Source organism: Eptatretus burgeri, chromosome 12, assembly GCF_056783735.1.
Source record: "Eptatretus burgeri isolate ZD-2024b chromosome 12, Ebu_testis_v1, whole genome shotgun sequence".
NCBI lineage: Eukaryota > Metazoa > Chordata > Myxini > Myxiniformes > Myxinidae > Eptatretus > Eptatretus burgeri.
In genome coordinates, this window is record NC_140972.1 from 44502453 (window position 1) to 44522940 (window position 20488).

General features: G+C 42.6%; 1 protein-coding gene across 4 annotated transcripts in view; it reads right to left on the reverse strand.

Annotated features, from left to right (window-relative positions):
• The window catches only part of LOC147015516 (RNA-binding protein with multiple splicing 2-like), a 232663-nt gene that overhangs the window by 14649 nt on the left and 197526 nt on the right, over nt 1–20488 (reverse strand). The gene's annotated exons all lie outside the window — the stretch shown is intronic.

Genomic DNA, 20488 nt, shown 5'->3' on the forward strand with positions numbered 1-20488 from the left:
CATTTCTCTGTCAAAGCTTCCAAGGTTCCAAATGTAGGTGGACATCAATTTACATGAATGACAAAGTTTCCAAATATCCAGATGTGGGTGCTTGCTTTATATTAATGACTCACAATTCCATAAATAGCCTTAGAGAGGGGCTTACTCAACATATTCTGTGATAAAACAGTGGCAGAATCCTTCCCTCCTTACATATGCTTCTCACATTGCCTCCAATTCTCTCTTTCCTCTTATCTTCATCTCCCTCTCCAACCCCTTTCCCTCCACATGCCTCAATGGTAATTTTTCCTCAACAGCCTCTCCTCCATCCCCTATTTCCTTTAGTATATAATATGTAGATGACCTCATTATAATTCATAATCCACATCTAATAATAGTTCATAAAATAAGATATAAAATACTTGAAATGGTTATTGATCCACCATCAATAAAAGAGAAGCTGACGTTTCGGGCTTTACCCTTCGTTGGAGCAAAAGAAAGCCGCCCCATTTCCTTTCTCTTTTGCTCCAAACAAAGAGGAAGGCCCGAAACGTCAACTTCTCTTTTGTTCATGGCAGATCAATTACTATTGAAGATATTTTATTTTGACCTCTCTTGCCACCCACACAAATAACTAATTTTGTGATATATATATATATATATATATATATATATATATATATATATATATATATATATATATATATATATATATATATATATACGTATGCAGCCTGTGGCTGATGGTTGCATCATTGTTGGGAGCGTGGCTATGCCACTGATGCAGTGCCCCCTGTTCTCAGTAACCTGGTACTCATTTCGCCAACCTCGGAAGGATGACAGGCTAAGTCACAACCCACCTGGTGTGATTTAACGATACAACAGGGGCTCAAACTCAAGACCCGACGATGTTACGCCGGCCACCTTCACCCTTAAGCCAGCACCAGGCGAATTTTGGGCTGAAATTAGTATAGAGATTATTTCTTTTTTGATAATATTTCTTCTTTAATAATAATTATTATACTTTATTAAAACATTTTTAGTGTTAGGCTCCTAGAGGAGCTTGTAAACAAATCACATGTAGGACAACGACATTAGTAGACATCACGAGCATACTTTTGCATCAATAATGTACTGTGGAAGTAGACAATACAAAATCAACATAGTACATAGGATTGCAACCGAGGATCCAGACATTATAAGGTACATGGTTAGATGGGAACACCAAACAGAGCAACCAATACTCCTGCAAACAAGGGGGAAAAAAAGACATAAAATGTTATAGCTCCCGTTGTTTTCGCAATTTTACTGCATAGAGTGAAGGGGCTAGCCCATATTTATGAATAACCAAAATGGCTGCCAGTCTACCAGTCGGCCACCATTGAGCAGATCGCAAAATAAAGTTACGTGCAAGTGTATGCCATCATGTACTGTGCTTGTGCCATGTTTGAAGAAAATCGGAACCTGCATGTCCGAGAAATGGTTGGAGACACATTTGAGTAGCAAAATGACCACGTCGGCCATCTTGGATCTGATCTCGAAAGAAAATGACGTGCTCATGTAAGCCATCATTCGTTATCAGTGCCAAGTTTGGTCAACACCGGTAAATGCATGTCCGAGAAATGGTTGAAGACGTGTTCAACATCGGGGTTTTTTTTGCAACTAAAATGGCCACCAGTCGGCCATCTTTGATCTGATCTCAAAAATAAATTACGTGCATATGGATGCCATCATTCTTTAACTGTTTGCCAATTTGAACAGCATCAGTACATGCATGTCTGAGAAATGCTTGAGGACGTGTTCAACATCGGGATTTTTACAACTAAATTGGCCACCAGTCGGCCATCTTTGATCGCATCGTGAAACAAAACGATGTGCTTATGTATTCCGTCATGCGTTGTCTTTCTGCAAAGAACGAATAAAATCAGTCCATACATGCCCGATATATGGTTGCAGATGTACACACACACACACACACACACACACACACACACACACACACACACACACACACACACACACACACACACACACACGGACACAAAAATTATGACCAAATCCATAAGCCCCCGTTTTGGACTACGTCCAATGGGGGCTAATAATGTGAATGAAATTATAAAATCATGGAAGAGCACCAAGGTTTATAGTGTGTAAAGACACTGGGATAGTCGACACCCAATTATTAGACAAACCTGTAACTTCAATTTAACAATTAAAAATGCTTTTGATTTGTTGAAGACATTAACTGTCAAATTAGGCAGTTTTATTGTGAGGATACTTCAAAGAAGTACTTGTGCACAGAGGATGAATTGCTTTGAAACCAGCTGAAAGCAGAAGTGGCATTTAAAAGGAGACTTTAAAAACTTGAAGCTTCATTGTATATTGTGACAAATTTACTGAACGCCGTTACAAATGTTTCGCAAACAATATGATTATGTTCTGCAACAAAAGTTAAACTTCCTCCAGAGCTCCTGAGAAAAGAAATTGGAGGCTGAACAGGAAGCGATGGCAAAAAGCACAAACCATGTAATTGTTGCTCATTGTTGTACATCGTGTAGTCAGTCAGACTTTGCATCTCGTGAGTCAATCAGATGTCATGTGTTTGGAGTTTGGCAAATTGACAGAAATGCGATAGCACTCGCCTCTCAGCTGTCTAGCCTTGGATTGAATCCCGACCCAGCTATAAACTGCCATCCCGGTGTTTCATTGGCAGGATGATTGATCAATGTGTGTGCCGTCCCTCGGATGGACGTTAAACTGGACATCCCCTCTGCTAGCATTAGTTGGTGGAAGTTAAAGATCCCACGGTGTTAGTCAAAAAGGGTAGGAAAGGATAATATTCATTAGTAAGAAAGAGCATTTCTTCGAATGATTTATAGTTTAATTATTGAGCCAATTAAAACAATAAACCTTGCCGTTTCCTGGTGTATTGTGAGAGTCTCGGTCTCAGAACATTCTGTTTGTCTGCCTCTCATTGGTCAACCTCCAGAGACAATGAAGTAGTTTTTAGCATGATGTCTCTCCCCTGAAACTCTTTGCAAGACCACCTGCAGTAGTACATTTGCCTCACAACCGATAAAATAATACAAGGTTCTGCATGAGTGAGTCAAAGACATGGTGTCAGCACTTGGTGCTTGCGAGAAGGCATTACATACTGAGATAGACTGCACAGTGTGCAATCATTCTTGTCGCTGGATAAAAGGTGTGCCATTCCTCCAAGTATTTATTTGTAGCAGACCTGGTATTAGGCGTTACAGTGTTGAAGAAAAGCAAGTGAGTAAATCACAGGACCAGGTGTATTGTTGAATTGAAAAAACATAAATAAATATATGTATATATATATATATATATATATATATATATATATATATATATATATATATATATATACATTTACATACATACATACACACTCGCAAATACAACACATCGCTTCACTGACGGGAATATGAAGAGGGGAGGAGGAGGGGCGAAAGAAGGAGAGCAGGGAGAGAGGAGGGAGAGAGAAGGGAGAGAGAAGGGTAGGAGAGAGTGGGATATTGGTATGAGAGAGAGAATGATAATGGTAGGAGATAGTGGGTTGGCGTGCAAGAGAGAGAGAGAGAGAGAGAGAGAGAGAGAGAGAGAGAGAGAGAGAGAGAGAGAGAGAGAGAGAGAGAGAGAGAGAGAGAGGTGGGAGAGGCATGAGCGAAGCAGAGAGTTGAGTGAGGAAGAGGGGTGAGAGAGGGAGAGGGGAGAGAGCAGGGTAGGGGGAAGAGAGAGGGGATCAGTGAGAGAGGGAGGAGAGGAGAGAGGGGATTCTGGCAGATGTGACGCCCAGTTTAACGTCCATCTGAGAGACGACACACACATTGATGAATCACCCTGCTGTGAAACACCAGGATAAATTATGGGGAAAGTTTTAAATTCAAAACTAAACTGTTAGTTCTTAACAAGCTAGTCCCCTTACCACAGAGTTGGGGGGGGTGGAGAAGCAGGGGGAGGGACAACGGTGAGAGAGAGAGAGAGAGAGAGAGGGGGGGAAGAGGGGTTGGAGAAAGGGAGATAGGTGGGGGAGAGGGAGAGGCAGAGCAGTGAGAGAGTGGGAGGAGAAAAAAAGAGGGGAGGGGGAGAGAGCAGAAGAGAGATGGGAGAGGGGGAAAGGAGAGGAGGAGAGGGGAAGGGGGAGGGGCTTCCGGCAAATGTGACGCCCAGTTTAATGTCCATCCGAGAGATGGCAAATACATTGATGAATCACCCTGCCTGTGAAACACCGGGATAAATTATGAGGAAACAGTTTTAAATTCAAAACTAAATTGTCATTCCTTAACGGTCCCCTTAACAGAGGGGGAGGGGTAGGACAGCATTGGGAGGGGAGATGAATGGGAGAGAGGTGGAGAGGAGGAGAGGGGTGGGAGAGAAAGGGATAGGGGTGAGAGTAGCAGCGGGGTGAGACAGAGAGAGGGGAGAGGGGTAAGAGAATATAGGGTGGGAGAGAAAGGGGAGGGGGATAGGAGAGGGTGGGAGATTCCGGCAGATGTGACGTCCAGTTTAACTTCTATCCGAGAGACGGTACACACAATGATTAATCACCCTGCTTGTGAAACCCAAGGATGACAGTTTACAGCTGGGTCAGGATTCAAACCCAGGATAGACAGCTTAGAGCAAGTGTGCGTACCTCTCACTATCATACCATGATGTGGCGATTCATTGCTTTGTAACAACCAAAACAATTCTTTACTCATTGTAATCATCCAATTTATTTTGCGTTCCTAACTCTGGTATTGAACTGCGGTGTCGCCATCGAAGTTTGAAGAGCGCTCGCCAAGTGTTTTAACTTAGCAATCCAACAAAACGGTAAAAGAAACTTTTAAAAAGTGAAACGTTTCATTTTTACCTACACAACCGAAGGTGAAGGTGGTTGTGTTTTCACCCCTTTCTGTCTGTTTGGCTGTTTGTCTGCTTGTCTGTTTGTGTACAGGATATCTCAAAAAGTTGTGGACGGATCCGGATGAAATTCCGTGGACAGGTTGGATGTGTGACAAGGAATGATTCAATTTTGGTGAAGATCCGCATCCGAATCTGATAACTTTTGAAGTGATTATTCACCATTGAGAGATGGGGCTAAAGTAATATATAGCATGATATCTAAAAAGTTATGGACGTATTTTGATGAAACTTGGTGGACAGGGTGGGTGTGTGGCAAGGACGAATTGGTTCAATTTTGTTGAAGATCCAAATCTGGATCTGGATACGAGAATTATTTAATATATAAAGTGATTCTTCACTATTGAGACATAGGGCCAAAAACGGTATGTAGTATGATATTTCAAAAGTGTATCGGGCACAATATGTTCTCCTGGATTAGGTATTATGTGGTGAAGGTATGTGCTCTCCTGAGTGCTCTTATAATTTTATATGTACTTATCTATGCCGAAGTGACAGGTTGTAAAATGAAAGAAGATCATCCAAAAAGGGGAACTTGGTGTAAAATAAAATTGCACATTTTCAGCGAGCCAGCCAATGCCTGATGCATCGCAGAACAATGCAGGGCGAAATGTGGGCAAGTAGCCCATGAACATTGTTCAAGTCGATCGATATACTGTATTCAGTGACAGTGCGTATGTTGTCGAGCACTCGCCAAGTGGCTTAAGCACTCAAGGAGGACTCCAACAAAACAGTTGATGAGGAATGGCTCAAATGATGAATCACTCTGCCTATGAAACACCGGGATAAATTATGAGGAAACAGTTTTAAATTCAAAACTAAATTGTCATTTTTTAACGGTCCCCTTAACAGAGGGGGAGGGGTAGGACAGCATTGGGAGGGGAGATGAATGGGAGAGAGGTGGAGAGAAGGAGAGGGGTGGGAGAGAAAGGGATAGGGGTGGGATAGGGGTGAGAGAGGCAGCGGGGTGAGACAGGGAGAGGGGTAAGAGAATATAGGGTGGGAGAGAAAGGGGTGGGGGAGAGAGGAGAGGGGAGAGGAGAGGGGAGAGGAGGGGGAGGCTTGGCAAGTGATTAGAGAGTGCCGATCTGTCATATTATTAAACACCTCCCAGAGATGCCAAAGTGCCAAATATGTTCAAATTGGACAAAGTAACAATTTTTTTTTAGTAGCCGGAGCTGCTGCTAAGTTCAATTCAGAAGCTTAAGTTTTGTAATTCAGCTTAGTATAAGAGATTCTTGAGGTTATCACATGTGCGGAAATGAAATAAAGCCACGAATGCTGGTGTCTCCAGGCATTTATACGCATTGCAATGTATCCAGCGATTCGTAGGTATGATGATCAGGCATTCGATGATATGTGAGGAAAGTGAAGAAGAAAAAAAACTTTATTGTTAATAAATCATTGTGGCCTGTTCCTACTTAAGGTATTGTTGAGCAGGCTGAACAAAATGGCGAATTAAGACCCCAGCAAGGAAGAGAGAGGTGGCCCAGGATGTGCCTGATAAGGGATATAATAAAACAAGGCCACTAATTATCTTCAAAAGGGGTGTTTTAATAAACCCAAACACCCAATTTTCACTCATGTACTCCCTTTGAGTTCCCTTAGTATGCATGCAACGTTCCAGGCTGCTAGGTTTCATGGTTTTGGAGTTATGGAGGAGAAACACTCACACACACACACACACACACACACACACACACACACACACACACACACACACACACACACACACACACACACACACACACACACACACTGACTGACTGACACATCTGACATTTATTCATATTGATATAACTCAAGAGGAAGTACTCCAGTAAATCCTTCAAATGTCTGCAAACGATGGATGACAATGGGGGCATTTAATTATTACACAGTACATGCAAATATGGCAGAGGTTTCACTTCGCTTTCACACACCCCTCACACCATGCTTATTTCATGTCCCCTCTCAGCACTCTTGATACAAAGTACTGCAACCCAAACCTGTGTGGCATATATATTGGTGATGGTGTTTTGAGGGTTGATAGGGAAGAGGAATGGAGAAAGAATAAGAACGAGAAGGGGAGAGGAGGTGCATGCATAACAGACATGACACAACCCTTCACATAGGCTGGAAGGAGAGCACAAGCCCTAGAGGAATGCATACTCACCTCTCAGTTTTCTAGGCTGGGTTTGAATCTTAACCCAAGTGACACCTTCATCCTGGTATTTTGCTGGGAGGGCAAGGCATCAATGTGATTGCCGTCATCCGGATGGACGTTAAACTGGGCATCCCATCTGCCAGCATTAGTTGGCTGGACGTTAAAGATCGCATGGTGTCCTTCGCGCTGAATAGGTGAGCTATCGCTGGCACCATGAACAAATTACAAATTCCTGCCTGAACCTACAGAGGACATGGCATCAGTGACACACCCACGCTCCCTGCTCCCCCCCCCCCCAGCAATGATGCAAAGCACAGCAGCTACATGCTGCATACCAAATTAAATTATGACCCTTCACAATACTGTGAGGGCAATTGGGTGGGGTTTGAATCAACACATCTGACAATTTTACACTGACAAGACACATGATAAGAACATCATGTCCCATCAGCATGTAACATGACCTGCACACCCACCACAGATCACACCCATTTCTGCCCGCCATCTCCGTACTACTATCCCCATTTCTATTTAAGCATATCTACTGATCACCAGTCACTGCCACAACCACCATCCTCGGAGGACCATTCCACACATTAATGACTCTCTTTGTGAAATACGTATCACGTACTTCTGTCCTCAATCTCCCGCGCTCTTTTTTCACTCTCAAGCAATGTCCCATAGTTCTGTTGCTTTCCATCCTAAAAGAAAGAAGTTTTCTTTCATCTATTTAATCAATACCTTGATTTCCTTAAACAGTCTATGAGATCCCCTTGGAATTGCCATTTTTTTAAGTTAAAAAAAGTCTACCTTCGTTACTTCTCAAAGTTAAGCCTATCTAACACTGGAATCAAACTAGAAGTTATATCTGTAATGAACCCTGCTATGGCAGCTACAGTATGTCCTTCCTCAAATATGGTTACACTCTCTAACCAGTTGGCATTTGTTAATGGTGATGCTAGTGGTGAACAGAAAGGGAGAGGCAGGTAAAGGAAGTATATCTTTGAAGTGAAGATATATCTCTGGATTGTATATCCTGTACTTCTGTTTGTTTAAGACTTCTCCCATCTGGGTCACTTTACCTTGACTGGTCAATCCAATATGACACCAGTGACGACATGTTTGGTGAAGAAACTGAAGCATTTTCTCAAAATACCCCAAATATTCTTGCTTTTAAAGCTTATTTTCATCTTGCTGATGTTATATTAAGGCACAAACATATCCAAGAGTGAAACATTAAAATGCTCACTTAAACACTGCCGCCTAGCCCCTAGGTTGTTATTATTAACTCCAGGGGGCTAGATCTCACTCCCTGATTAATCCATCCTGTGCTTTGAAGCACCAGCTTTCATCCTGTGGTGTCACTATTTATGTTTACAGTACAACTCTCTTCCTACAGCCTCTGCTCCTCCCTACTCTTTTATTGTGAATAATACATACCTGCAAATTTAAAAATAACCAGAGACTTGGTGTCAAAGCCACCCAATGCTCGCCTGTTTATACATTTATCGTTTTTAAAAGACTCGTCCAATAATTAAATTTTTTTTATAACGCATGGCAGTGAAGTCTGATCCAAATAATTTTAAAGCAATATATGTATTTGTATATTGTAATCAGTAACAAGAGTGCAAGTGAGCACAATATACGCCTGAACAAGAAGGTATATACAGAATTGTGCTCCTACATGGAAAACAGCATCCTGGTTGCCATGGCAACCACTTTAGATGACGAACGTATGTCGCAACACACCGTCTCCACAGTCTGTACTTATGTACCAGATATGAAACGTGAAAGTTGAAAACTTTGGGAGTTAGAGTGCGGACAGGAACGGATGGAGGGACAGACAGAGACGGACGACACATAATACGCCCCGATATATATATATATACATATATATATATATATATATATATATATATATATATATATATATATATATATATATATATATGTATATATCGGGTGTATAAAAAAGTGTGGGAGATAAAAAACATGAGAAAGGAAAAAGTAACTTGCACCAAAAACTTTAACATTTTCACGCTGACGCTCACGCCGGGGGTATCACTATAGCTCTCTGTTCTTCGAACAGGCGAGCTAAAAATGTCAGTGTGTGTGTGTGTGTGTGTGTGTGTGTGTGTGTGTGTGTGTGTGTGTGTGTGTGTGTGTGTCTGTCTGTCTGTCTGTCTGTCTGTCTGTCTGTCTGTCTGTCTGTCTGTCTGTCTGTCTGTGTGTGTGTGTGTGTGTGTTTGTGTCCCATAACTCCAAAACCATGAAAGCCAGCAGCCTGAAACTTTGCATGCATATTAAATGAACTCCAAGGAAGTGCATGAGTGAAAATCGGATGCTTGGGTAAATTTAAACACCCCTTTTTAAGAAAACTTATTACAAAAAAACAAAAACAAAATAAGCCTTAGCAAAATTGTGGTGCACCATTTGGTCAGCCCACCATCACATTTCTGGATTCTTAAGCTGCCATTTTGTTCAGCGTGCTCAAAAAAGCCTTGCCTTGGAACCACGATGAACTCTCATGGCCGAAAATATATCATCGAAATCTGGCTTCGGATTTTGGGATCGAATCTCGTAGATTAATTAAGGGTTGAAATGTGAAGTGAAATCTGAAAATTTGAAGAAATTAGTGATTCTTACAACTAAGTGTATTTATTTCAGCAAGGGAGGAGAAGGTGGGATGAGGGAGGGGAAGGGGTGGGAGGAGGCAATGCCAGGTACCTTTGCTGATGTAAAATAAAAGGAGACAATGTCCAACACTGGTCAGATTCTGAAAAGCTACTTTTAAAGGAGAAACAACAAAGAACTAGTCTTGCTGGATACCTCAATTAACGCTCTGTTGATGTCAACCATTATACTTTTAAAGAGGCACCAGCAACCACTTTGTGCAATGAATAAGCAAATTAGATTTCTGAAACAAACAAAGTTGTTTTCATCAATCTTTTGATCACCAGATCAGGTCAAGTAAGGGAGCATGCGCTGGAGCAGCAAGTCACTGCGTCCAATTTCTGCCGGTATTCCAGGGGCTTCCGTCTGGCCATCCCCCAGGCACACGCCTGGCCCATCCCCAAATACATGAGATGCCGATCAACCTGCTGCAACAACAAGGTATGTGGTCAGCAAATTGGCTTCCTCCACTCACGAGATCCCTCGCTGGGAGAATCGGGTGAGCAGGACCAGCATCAGGAAAGCGAACTACATGTCCGTACAGCCGCAGCTGACCCTCACGGACTGTGCAGGTAACAAATCTCATCTGAATCTCTCAGCAAATGCTCGTTGGACACAAAGTCTGACCAGCAATAGCCAATAATTCTCTGAAGAGACCCGCTCCCGTAGGAGTTCAGTTTCCTTCTCAGATCCTTGGTCAGAGTCCAAGTCTCACATCTGAAGAGCAAGAGTAGAAGCACCAAGGATTTAAAGACTCGGACTTTCGTCCTCCTAAATAAGTACCGACAGTGCCACACCCCATGATTCAGTGAATCCATGACTCCTCAGCCCGACCCAGATGTCTATTGTCCTCTGGCTCACAACCAGCAGAAACATGAATGTTGCTGCCAAGGTAAGTGAATCTCTCTGTGACCTCAACATCCTCACCACAAACAGGTACAGACAGGATAGCAGCATCCAAAATGTCAATGAAAGCCTGGATCTGAGTTTTGACCCAGGAAACCCGTAATCCCAGTGGCTCCGACTTCTCATTCAGCGCCAGTGGGGCCCCGCATCAGGATATCCAGTCTATGCAAAGACGACTGCATCATCCGCAAAATTAAGGTCAGAGATCTTGACATTCCCAAACAATGCACCGCAGCTTGATCTCTCGGACATCCACCCCACAATCATCTCATCCATACAAGTGCTGAAAATTGTGGGGGCGAGTAAACAGCCCTGATGAACTCCAGTAACAACTGGAAATAAGTCAGAAATGGAATCACCACATCTCACAGCACTCTCAGTACCAGAGTATAGTTCAGAAATCAGATTGATCAGTTTTGGCATCACCCAATGAAGACCGAGAATCCTCCAGAGGGCTGTTATTCACTCCAGAGGGTCAAATGCTTTGTGGAGATCAACATAGGCTGCAAGCATTTGCTGCTGAGACTGTGACCTGCATTCAATGTGGACATGAAGAGCAAGGATACGTTCAATCGTTGACCTCTTTGGTGTAAAGCCAGAATGCTCTGGGCGCTGGTGCTCAAACGGATGGTGGTGAATGCTACAAAAATTATCCGAGCAAAGACCTTGCCCGGCACTGAGAGCAGCACAACCCCTCGGTAGTTGTTATAGTCCTGGTGATCACCCTTCCCTTTCCAGAGAGGGACAACAAGGCCCCTCTTCCAGTCAGTTGGATGATGCCTGTGCCCCAAACAGAGCACAGAACTGCATGCAACGACATGAGTAGAACACTTCGACCAGCCTTGAGAAGTTCAGTATGGATGCCACAGATCCCAGGAGCTTTACCCCATTTCAACTGGTTCACCGCAGAGTATGTTTCCACAAATGAAGGAAGTTCACAGTTGATTGGAGGGTAAGCAATGGGGATAGTAACATCCCTGACATCCAACTCAACAGATGATGAGTCAGTCTGGTACAGCCACTCAAAGTAACCAGTCGAGCAAGTTTTTACTTCATACACCGCTATCAAGAGCCCACCTCCCTCTGCTCTAACCATAGTCCACCGAGGGATGGGCTTGGAGGAACGCAATGCACAGATTCCTTTGTAAGCAGGATGAGAATCACTTGAACACAGGTGACCCCTTCACAAATTCCTCGCACATAGGCCTCCTTGTCTGCCCTCAGCAAATGCACAGTTTTATGCCTCAACTCCCTGAACAGCTCAGCTCTGCCATTAAGCCTGGCCCTGCGACTCTGTCTCCCAGGGGACACTAGATACCATTGACCAAAGTTCCTCTTCGCCTGACAGTGGGTTCCAAGACAACTACCGGCAACATCAAGGATGGTAATCTTGAAGGCACTCCTCAACTCGTCAGGATCCCACTAAGCACACAGACCCCCCAAATCCCCATTCAGCCTGTTCGCAAACTCCTCAGCTACGCTCTCATCCCTGAGATTGCCAACGTCCAGCCTTGGCTGGGATGGTACCATTCTCCCGGATTTAAGCTGCAACTGCAGAGTTGCTACCACAAGCCTGTGTTCAGTATTGATGAACTGAGCACTCCAGTAGACCCTGCAGTTCTGGATCATCCTCCAGCGACCATCAATGAGCACATGATCAATCTCCTTTGTCACACCACCAGCGTTGGAATACCAAGTCCAGCGATGAGCTTGTGGGTGCTGAAACCATGAACCAGCCACCCTAAGTCCATGAGTTCTTGCGAAGCCAAGGAACTTAGTCCAATTCTGGTTCACAGTTCCTGACCCATGGGGACCAACACATGTCTCATAACCATCCCTATCAGTTCCAGTCGATGCATTGAAATCCCTGAAGACAAGAAAAGTATCTCATCTGGGGCACTGATAAACCACAGACTTGAGTGTGGCATAGAATGCGTCCTTCACGGTGAGATCACTCGCCTCAGTTGGAACATAAACAAAGACCAGGGAAATGACACCCAAGGAGTGACGAATCCTCAGTCTCATAATACGCTCATTGACCAGTGTTACTTCAATTAGCTACAGCAACTCCTTGGGCATGGTAACCATCGGCGTGACCAGACCAATAGGTGATGTTACCACCCGCCATGATTTTGCCATTATCCCCTATATTCTTCTACTTCCCCCAAAAATGGGGGGGGGGGGGGAAATTGTATCACACATGGTAAGACATAAAATCAAAAATGCTTCCATGTTGGACAAGGTGAATGGCAAAGGTATTGTGGGGAGACCAAGTTTAAGACTGAGCTGGAGACAGAGACACAGAGACACAGAGAGACAGAGAGACAGAGAGACAGAGAGACAGAGAGACAGAGAGACAGAGAGACAGAGAGACAGAGAGACAGAGAGACAGAGAGACAGAGAGACAGAGAGAGAGAGAGAGAGAGAGAGAGAGAGAGAGAGAGAGAGAGAGAGAGAGAGAGAGAGAGAGAGAGAGAGAGAATCTCCAAAGTTCAAAATTGGTTGTGTCCTGACACCCCATCACCACTCAAACACCTGCCATGTCTTTTGCCAATTATTGTGAGTAAAAACTTCACCAAATGTGATGCAATTTTGGAAACTGTTTGCCAAGCTAAAGGTTGTCCTTCATGCCCCACATTATCACTAAAACGAATCGACATCTGCACACGATCCTGTGCTCCTAAGAGACTACTGTGACTCTAACACCATTTGTTATCTTCTGACATCTATTGGGCACATTTTCTCTGTCATCACTGGTACACACCATTGAAAAAACCGGTTCTTCCTCGACTCCATCCATTCCTGTGCATCTCTCCTCACTCTTACTCTGTTTAGGTACCACACCATACGTACACACTGTGCTCTCAAGGAACTCAGTGGGTCTACTATACTGCCAATCCTGCAAAGTAAATAGTGTTTTGCTTTGATAACATTAAGGATAACAGAAGGTTGAGGTTTGATTGTGTGGTTTTATTGTCATATTATTTCAAGGTTGTCATGTGAGGATATCTACGATTGTAATAAAGACTTTTTTGTGAAGTTTGTGCATTGTTGTATGGTCTTTCCTCCACGTGCTGGTTTATTTGAATTCATGCATACTCAGGAGTGTGTGTGTGTGTGTGTGTGTGTGTGTGTGTGTGGGGGGGGGGGGGAGGGCAACCCCTCCAATGCTGTGTGGGAATCTCAAACACAAACATGAGAAAGCACAATTCAGCCTGAAAACTTGAAAGATTCTTAAAAACTCACTGCACCAATCTGTTTAAAAATATCACATTGTTCCCAACACGCCTCCACGAGCGGTTTTGAATATAAATGATGTCATCACCCACAAACAACATGAGGGAATTGCTTATTAAAAAGGTATCATTTGTTTCAGATACATGTAGCACCACTTTGGAATATAAAACTTGCTCTTTAAAATTATTATAAAATAAGTTGCAATGCATTATTAAGGCAAATTCTTATTCTTCTTTCATATGCAGCACATAGCTGCAGATCGCATCATTTTCTGGGGACGTGGCTTAAGGTGAACGAAATGAAGTTTAATCAAGAAATATAGTCAATAGTGTTGAAACAAAGTTGAACAAAAGCTTTAGATAGATGTACAATGTGGGTCGTGGCCTGTTTGATGCTCCCATCTGATCCCTCAACTGATGATGTTGGTTTCCCATGTTCAAATCCCACTTACTGGCATGATTTATCAATGGTCAATTGTTGTCTTGTAATAAATGTGTATCTCCTTCTTCTTGCGTATGGCAGCTTGGCTGCCAGGTAGCTATCATTTTGTGGGAGGGCAAATATGCCGCTGATGCCGTGTCCCAATACCAGTAGACTGGTACTCATTTCACCAACCTCAGAAGGATGACTGGCCGCGTCAACCCCACCTGGTGTTAATTCAGCAGCCAACAGGGCTTGAACTCAGGACCATAAGACTCCAAGCCAGCCACCCTAACCACTAAACAAACACCAGGCATAAATGTGCATCATAGTATTAATGATAAGAATGAAGAAGACTCGTATTAAAAAAATGAACTGCAGTGTGGCAAGTATGGCATAAGAAAATGTCAAAATGTATAACAATGCATTGTTCCTGAGTGTTTGAGTTAAGTGTGTGCATCAAAGCATGAGCACATCAAAGCATGAGCACTTCTGAGCAGGGAGATTTGTGAAGGATTCATCACCTTGGCAGTGTTGGTCTCATGACATTGCTACACTTGGCACAATGAGTTTTAAAAGCACTGGATCCATCAAATATGAATGTAACATGTCTGCAAATACTGCTGTCTTTTTGCTCCACTTGCTTTCAAGTGGCACTCTTCATATGGCGACAGCTCTGAAAATGGGATAAACTCACAAGGGTCCTTGAGAAGAACAACTCTATTATTGTCACTCGTGGTCCAAAGTGCTTTCCCATGGATGTGAAGTGCACAAATGAACGTTTACAATGTACAGCAAAGACCACTTTGGCAAAAGTTTCATTCCAGTATCTCGGAAGAACACAAAACTTATGCAGAAGAATTACGTCTTTCTGTCTTGTGACATTGAACTGCACGAGAAAAACTTGGCCTCGGATGGTGCACCAAATTATTGCCAAGAAGAATTTTACAAACAAAATGTCCAGATTACAACAAACATATCACTTGAATGCTTTCAGGCACATAACTTCATTAGAAAAGTAAAAATATATGATATTTATTTATTTTATTTTTTTTTACTGTTGTAGAAATTCCTTTGTAAATAAGGAGAGGGTATTGCATTTGGATCCGTTTGTTTGACTGTCTGTTTGTCCGCACAGAACTTTAGTGTTTTTCTCTGCAACCACTTATCGGACTGAGACGAAATTTTCACCATAGGAGCGACTACTCATGTAGAATGCTATATTGATAATTATGACGTCAGAGCTCACGTGGTATGGCAGCCATGTTGGAAAAATGGGAAAAAATTTGGACATCTGTATTTCTGAAACCGCACCAAGAAAAAAAAATTAAAACACCGCACATGGCAAGTCCTCCTCATGGGGAATGTGTGATTTTTTTTTCTATGAAGTCATACGTGCCTTCATTATGACATCATAATTGCATATGTAGAATGCTACATCTGATCAGTATGAAAAATTAAGAGGGTCATCTCAGGATAATATGGTCTACAAAAAAAAAGATTGATGATGTCATTGGTCACGTGATTCGGCAGCCATATTATTCTTTTTTTTAAAACCTTCAAAAACATTCTTCTCTGAAGTGGCTGAACAGATCAACGCAAAACTTTACACATATGACTGCCTATCCATGAGGAACAAAAGGTTCACACATATAACATCATAGGTCACATGGTTTGGCAGCCATGTTGGATTTACCCTAAAACCTATTAAAAAAATCTTCATCTCCAGAACAGCTGGACAGATCAGGAGGAAACTTTACAGAAATGTTCCCAAAACCTTTGGGATACCAGGGTATTCATGAATAATTGATGTCACATGGTCTGGCAGCCATATTGGATTGAATGGAAATCTTGTTGTTTTTTTTTAATTCTCTTGAACCGCTTAATCAATCAATGTGAAACTTCACAATTATGATGTCGTAGTGATGGGGAATATTTGTTTTAAATTTCAACCTGATCAGACACATGGTCTGGCAACTAGAATATATATTTTTGATCTGGGTTATTTTTGATTTTTTTTATTTCAATTTTTTTAATTATTTTATTAATTGAATAAGGCTCACTTGGCTGTGCCTGGATGGGTTGAGGGTAGAGTAGCAGCAGCTGATGTGCAAATCCTATCCAGGTTCCTCCTGATGACTTCATCTTTGCTTTTTGCTTGTTCGGGTTCCTTCTGATTACTCCAATGTAGGACTGTAGCTATTTGAAATTCCATTTGATTTGAATTGAATATATTTTAATCCCATACTACTTTCAATTGAATAATAAAAAATAAAAAAAAACGTCATGGGTCAGGGTCATGTGTCCAATCAAAGCGGGGTTGCATCAAAGAGGGGCGTCTTGGGACTCGGTCATCACTGCCAGCAGTTATAAAGTGGCAGTTCTAATTATTTATCTTATTAATTACATAACACGCCAGTACACAAACGCACACAAAACTACACAAAAATCCTGGCAAGGGTCTGCAATCTCTGATTTGTCTTTTTCTTGTCATATAAGTGTTTTGTGATTGCTATAAAGGACCACCACGTTTCGAATCATTTTGTTTCCATTGGTCATTTATTTTATTTTATTTTAATCAGTACATGTAGAAGAACCAATAAAACATTTATATAAATAATAAATAAGGAATTGAGTTGGATAAAAAATATTGACTTACTTTTCAAAACATTTGATAGAAAAGGGCATAAGGAAGCAGATTATGGTTTCAGCAGTGGGAAATCAAAATCATTTAACTGTAAAAAAGTACCTGATAGGGAATACTGTAAAATAATTTACTGTGGAATGAGAGTGAGAGAGTGAGAGAGTGAGAGAGTGAGAGAGTGAGAGAGTGAGAGAGTGCGAGAGTGCGAGAGTGCGAGAGTGAGAGAGAGTGAGAGAGAGTGAGAGAGAGTGAGAGAGAGTGAGAGAGACAGAGACAGAGACAGAGACAGAGACAGAGAGAGAGAGAGAGAGAGAGAGAGAGAGAGAGAGAGAGAGAGAGAGAGAGAGAGAGAGAGAGAGAGAGAGAGAGAGAGCCCTATGAGGATGAAGGAGTTCAAAGACAGAAGTACAGATATAAACTGATGAGAGAGTGAGAGAGAGTGAGAGAGAGTGAGAGAGAGTGAGAGAGAGTGAGAGAGAGTGTGAGAGAGTGTGAGAGAGTGTGAGAGAGTGTGAGAGAGTGTGAGAGAGTGTGAGAGAGTGTGAGAGTGTGAGAGTGTGAGAGTGTGAGAGTGTGAGAGTGTGAGAGTGTGAGAGTGTGAGAGTGTGAGAGTGTGAGAGAGTGTGAGAGTGTGAGAGTGTGAGAGTGTGAGAGTGTGAGAGAGTGTGAGAGTGTGAGAGTGTGAGAGTGTGAGAGTGTGAGAGTGTGAGAGTGTGAGAGTGTGAGAGTGTGAGAGTGTGAGAGTGTGAGAGAGTGAGAGAGTGAGAGAGTGAGAGAGTGAGAGAGTGAGAGAGTGAGAGAGTGAGAGAGTCAGAGATAGAGACAGAGACAGAGACAGAGACAGAGACAGAGACAGAGAGAGAGAGAGAGAGAGAGAGAGAGAGAGAGAGAGAGAGAGAGAGAGAGAGAGAGAGAGAGAGAGAGAGCCCTATGAGGATGAAGGAGTTCAAAGACAGAAGTACAGATATAAACTGATGAAAGACAAACGAGCCAACCAGTTCTAAATCATCATTTCAAAATGAAAAGGTGTTAACATCATTTCAGAACGCCCTCAACATTCCTTTTATTATTGGATTTATCTATTATTATCAGCTAAGATTCCATTTGGACATTTGAACATCACCCAGTCCATGACCCTTGTGTAAGCTATATGCAATAAGTGTTCATGCATGCTCACATCCCTAGGGTCTATCAATTGCTGGACTACATGGATGGAGAAGAGGGTGGGGGAGTGTCAACAGACTCAGACTGGAAGAGATTGTATTGCATATTGAAAACCTTCAAGTCCTTCCTTGGCACACTTGACTACATACAAAGCTTTCATCCACAGCCTGATGGAGTACTGTTCTCCCCCCAGAGCTGGTGCTCCTGCCTCTCATCTTTCTCAGCTTCACGCTGTGGAAACCAAGACATTTAGGATCATTGGTATCTTCCGTGATGACACTGAGTCTTTGGGTCTTTCAGTCTCTCACCGCAGGCAGGTTGGTGGCCTTTATGTCTTCCACTGTCTCATCTCTGGCCTCGCCCCCCTGCTTTGTCTGTGATCTGTCCCCCCCCCCATATTGCCCGACAGGGCTCAAGGTCCACCAACAACCCCATTCTGGTGAAACTACCAACATCAAGAATCACTGCCCACCTTCACTTTCATTCCTTGTTTTTTCCTGCCTTTGGAACAAACTCCCACACTCTCTTCAATCCCACTCTTCCCTCCAGGTCTTTAAAACAGTTGTTCACCACCACCTCTTATCTTCCCCCATTAAAAACCATGATCTTTTCTACCCCCGTTAATCCACCTTAAACCCACCTCCTTCAAACTCCCTGCTTTCCTTCCTGAAAGTCCCTGTAATGTCCATCCTGTGTTCCCCATGTTCCCTGCCCCCATCTCTCTCCCTTCCACAGATCTCCTAATGTCTCTGTTCCCCACTATTTTGTGCTTTCCTCTCCCACCCCTCTTGTCTCCTGCTCCCTTTGTTATACGCTCTGTGTGTTCGCTCTTATACAAGCCTCGACAACGTATACCAAAAAAAAAAAGAACCTTGTGGAGTTTTACAAGTCTAAATATCCATAAACAAGATTATCATTATCATGTGACTTTGGGTTAAGAAGGCCAATGGGTATTGGGAGGCTAAGTACACCAACTGAGTGCACAAAGAAGCCACATCTCTTTGGTCGGCGCCATGACCACCCGATCCCCATTCCAAAGCCCACAACTAATTAATGATTCAAATAGCTGAGCGATTTAGAGGCCGAACTCACATGCAGAGGACAGACAATGCTGTAATGCCTGGTAAGAAAATTAAAACAACACCAATTCCAACATTAATATATATCTATCTATCTATATATCTATATATCTCTATCTCTATCTCTATCTCTATCTCTATCTCTATCTCTATCTCTATCTCTATCTCTATCTCTATCTCTATCTCTATCTCTATCTCTATCTCTATCTCTATCTCTCTCTCTCTCTCTCTCTCTCTCTCTCTCTCTCTCTCTCTCTCTCTCTCTCTCTCTCTCTCTCTCTCTCTCTCTCTCTCTCTCTCTCTCTCTCTCTCTCTCTCTCGAGTGCAGCCTATGGCTGCTGGTTGCATCATTGGTTGGGATGCAGCTATGCCGCTGATGCAGTGTCCCCCTCACCAGTACACTGGTGCTCATTTTGCCGACCTCAGAAGGATGACAGGCTGAGTCAACCTCCTGGTGTATTTTTTAATTCAGCAGCTAACGGGGCTTGGACTCAGGAACCTAGGATCCCAAGCCACCACCCTAACCACTAAGCCAACACCAGGCTAACATTACAACTAAGAAATAAGAAGACAATAAAGCTGCTTTAGACTTCAGCAAGCTTTGATTAATGTTCATTTATCTTTTCCCTTATCCAAGCAGAGCACTTAACTTTTCAGGACGAGCATCAGATTCTTCTTGTTATCTGTGGGAGAGGTGTTTGAAAGCTAACAAGGAGATGATACTCTCGGTACCCCGCCTTTTGGGTGGTATGAGGAATACATCTGTGTAATATGAAAGCTAAATCTTGAACAGTTTTTGAAATATTGCAAATCCAAACCAAGTTACCGAGATCATTGCTGTGACAACATAATTCAGCCAATCACAGCCATGATCTAATCAGGTTCAGATAATGTCATGAGGAATAGATATCTGCAATATAAAAGCTAAATGGTCAACGTTTTTTTTAAATATCACGTGCATGAAATTACATGGATGGATAATCGGCTCATTTTAAAAACCACAAGTCTGAAGACGACAATGGTTCACGAGCGGTATTTGACGATGTAGATTGTGTTCGAAGTCAAGGATGAGACAATGTGATAATTTTTGACCAAGTTACAATTAATTATAGTGGCCTTCAATCAACAGCTGAAAAATGTCGAAAACCCGGTTTCGTTCAACAACTTTCAAAATTTGACCTTTCCATAACCTTTAAAGGTCACAAAACAATGTGGACATTAAAATAAGGAAACAGGATACGTGCTATAGCTTTATGGAGTTAGTTCGTCGAAGAAGGTCGAAAACCCGGTTTGATTCCCACAACTTTGAAAATT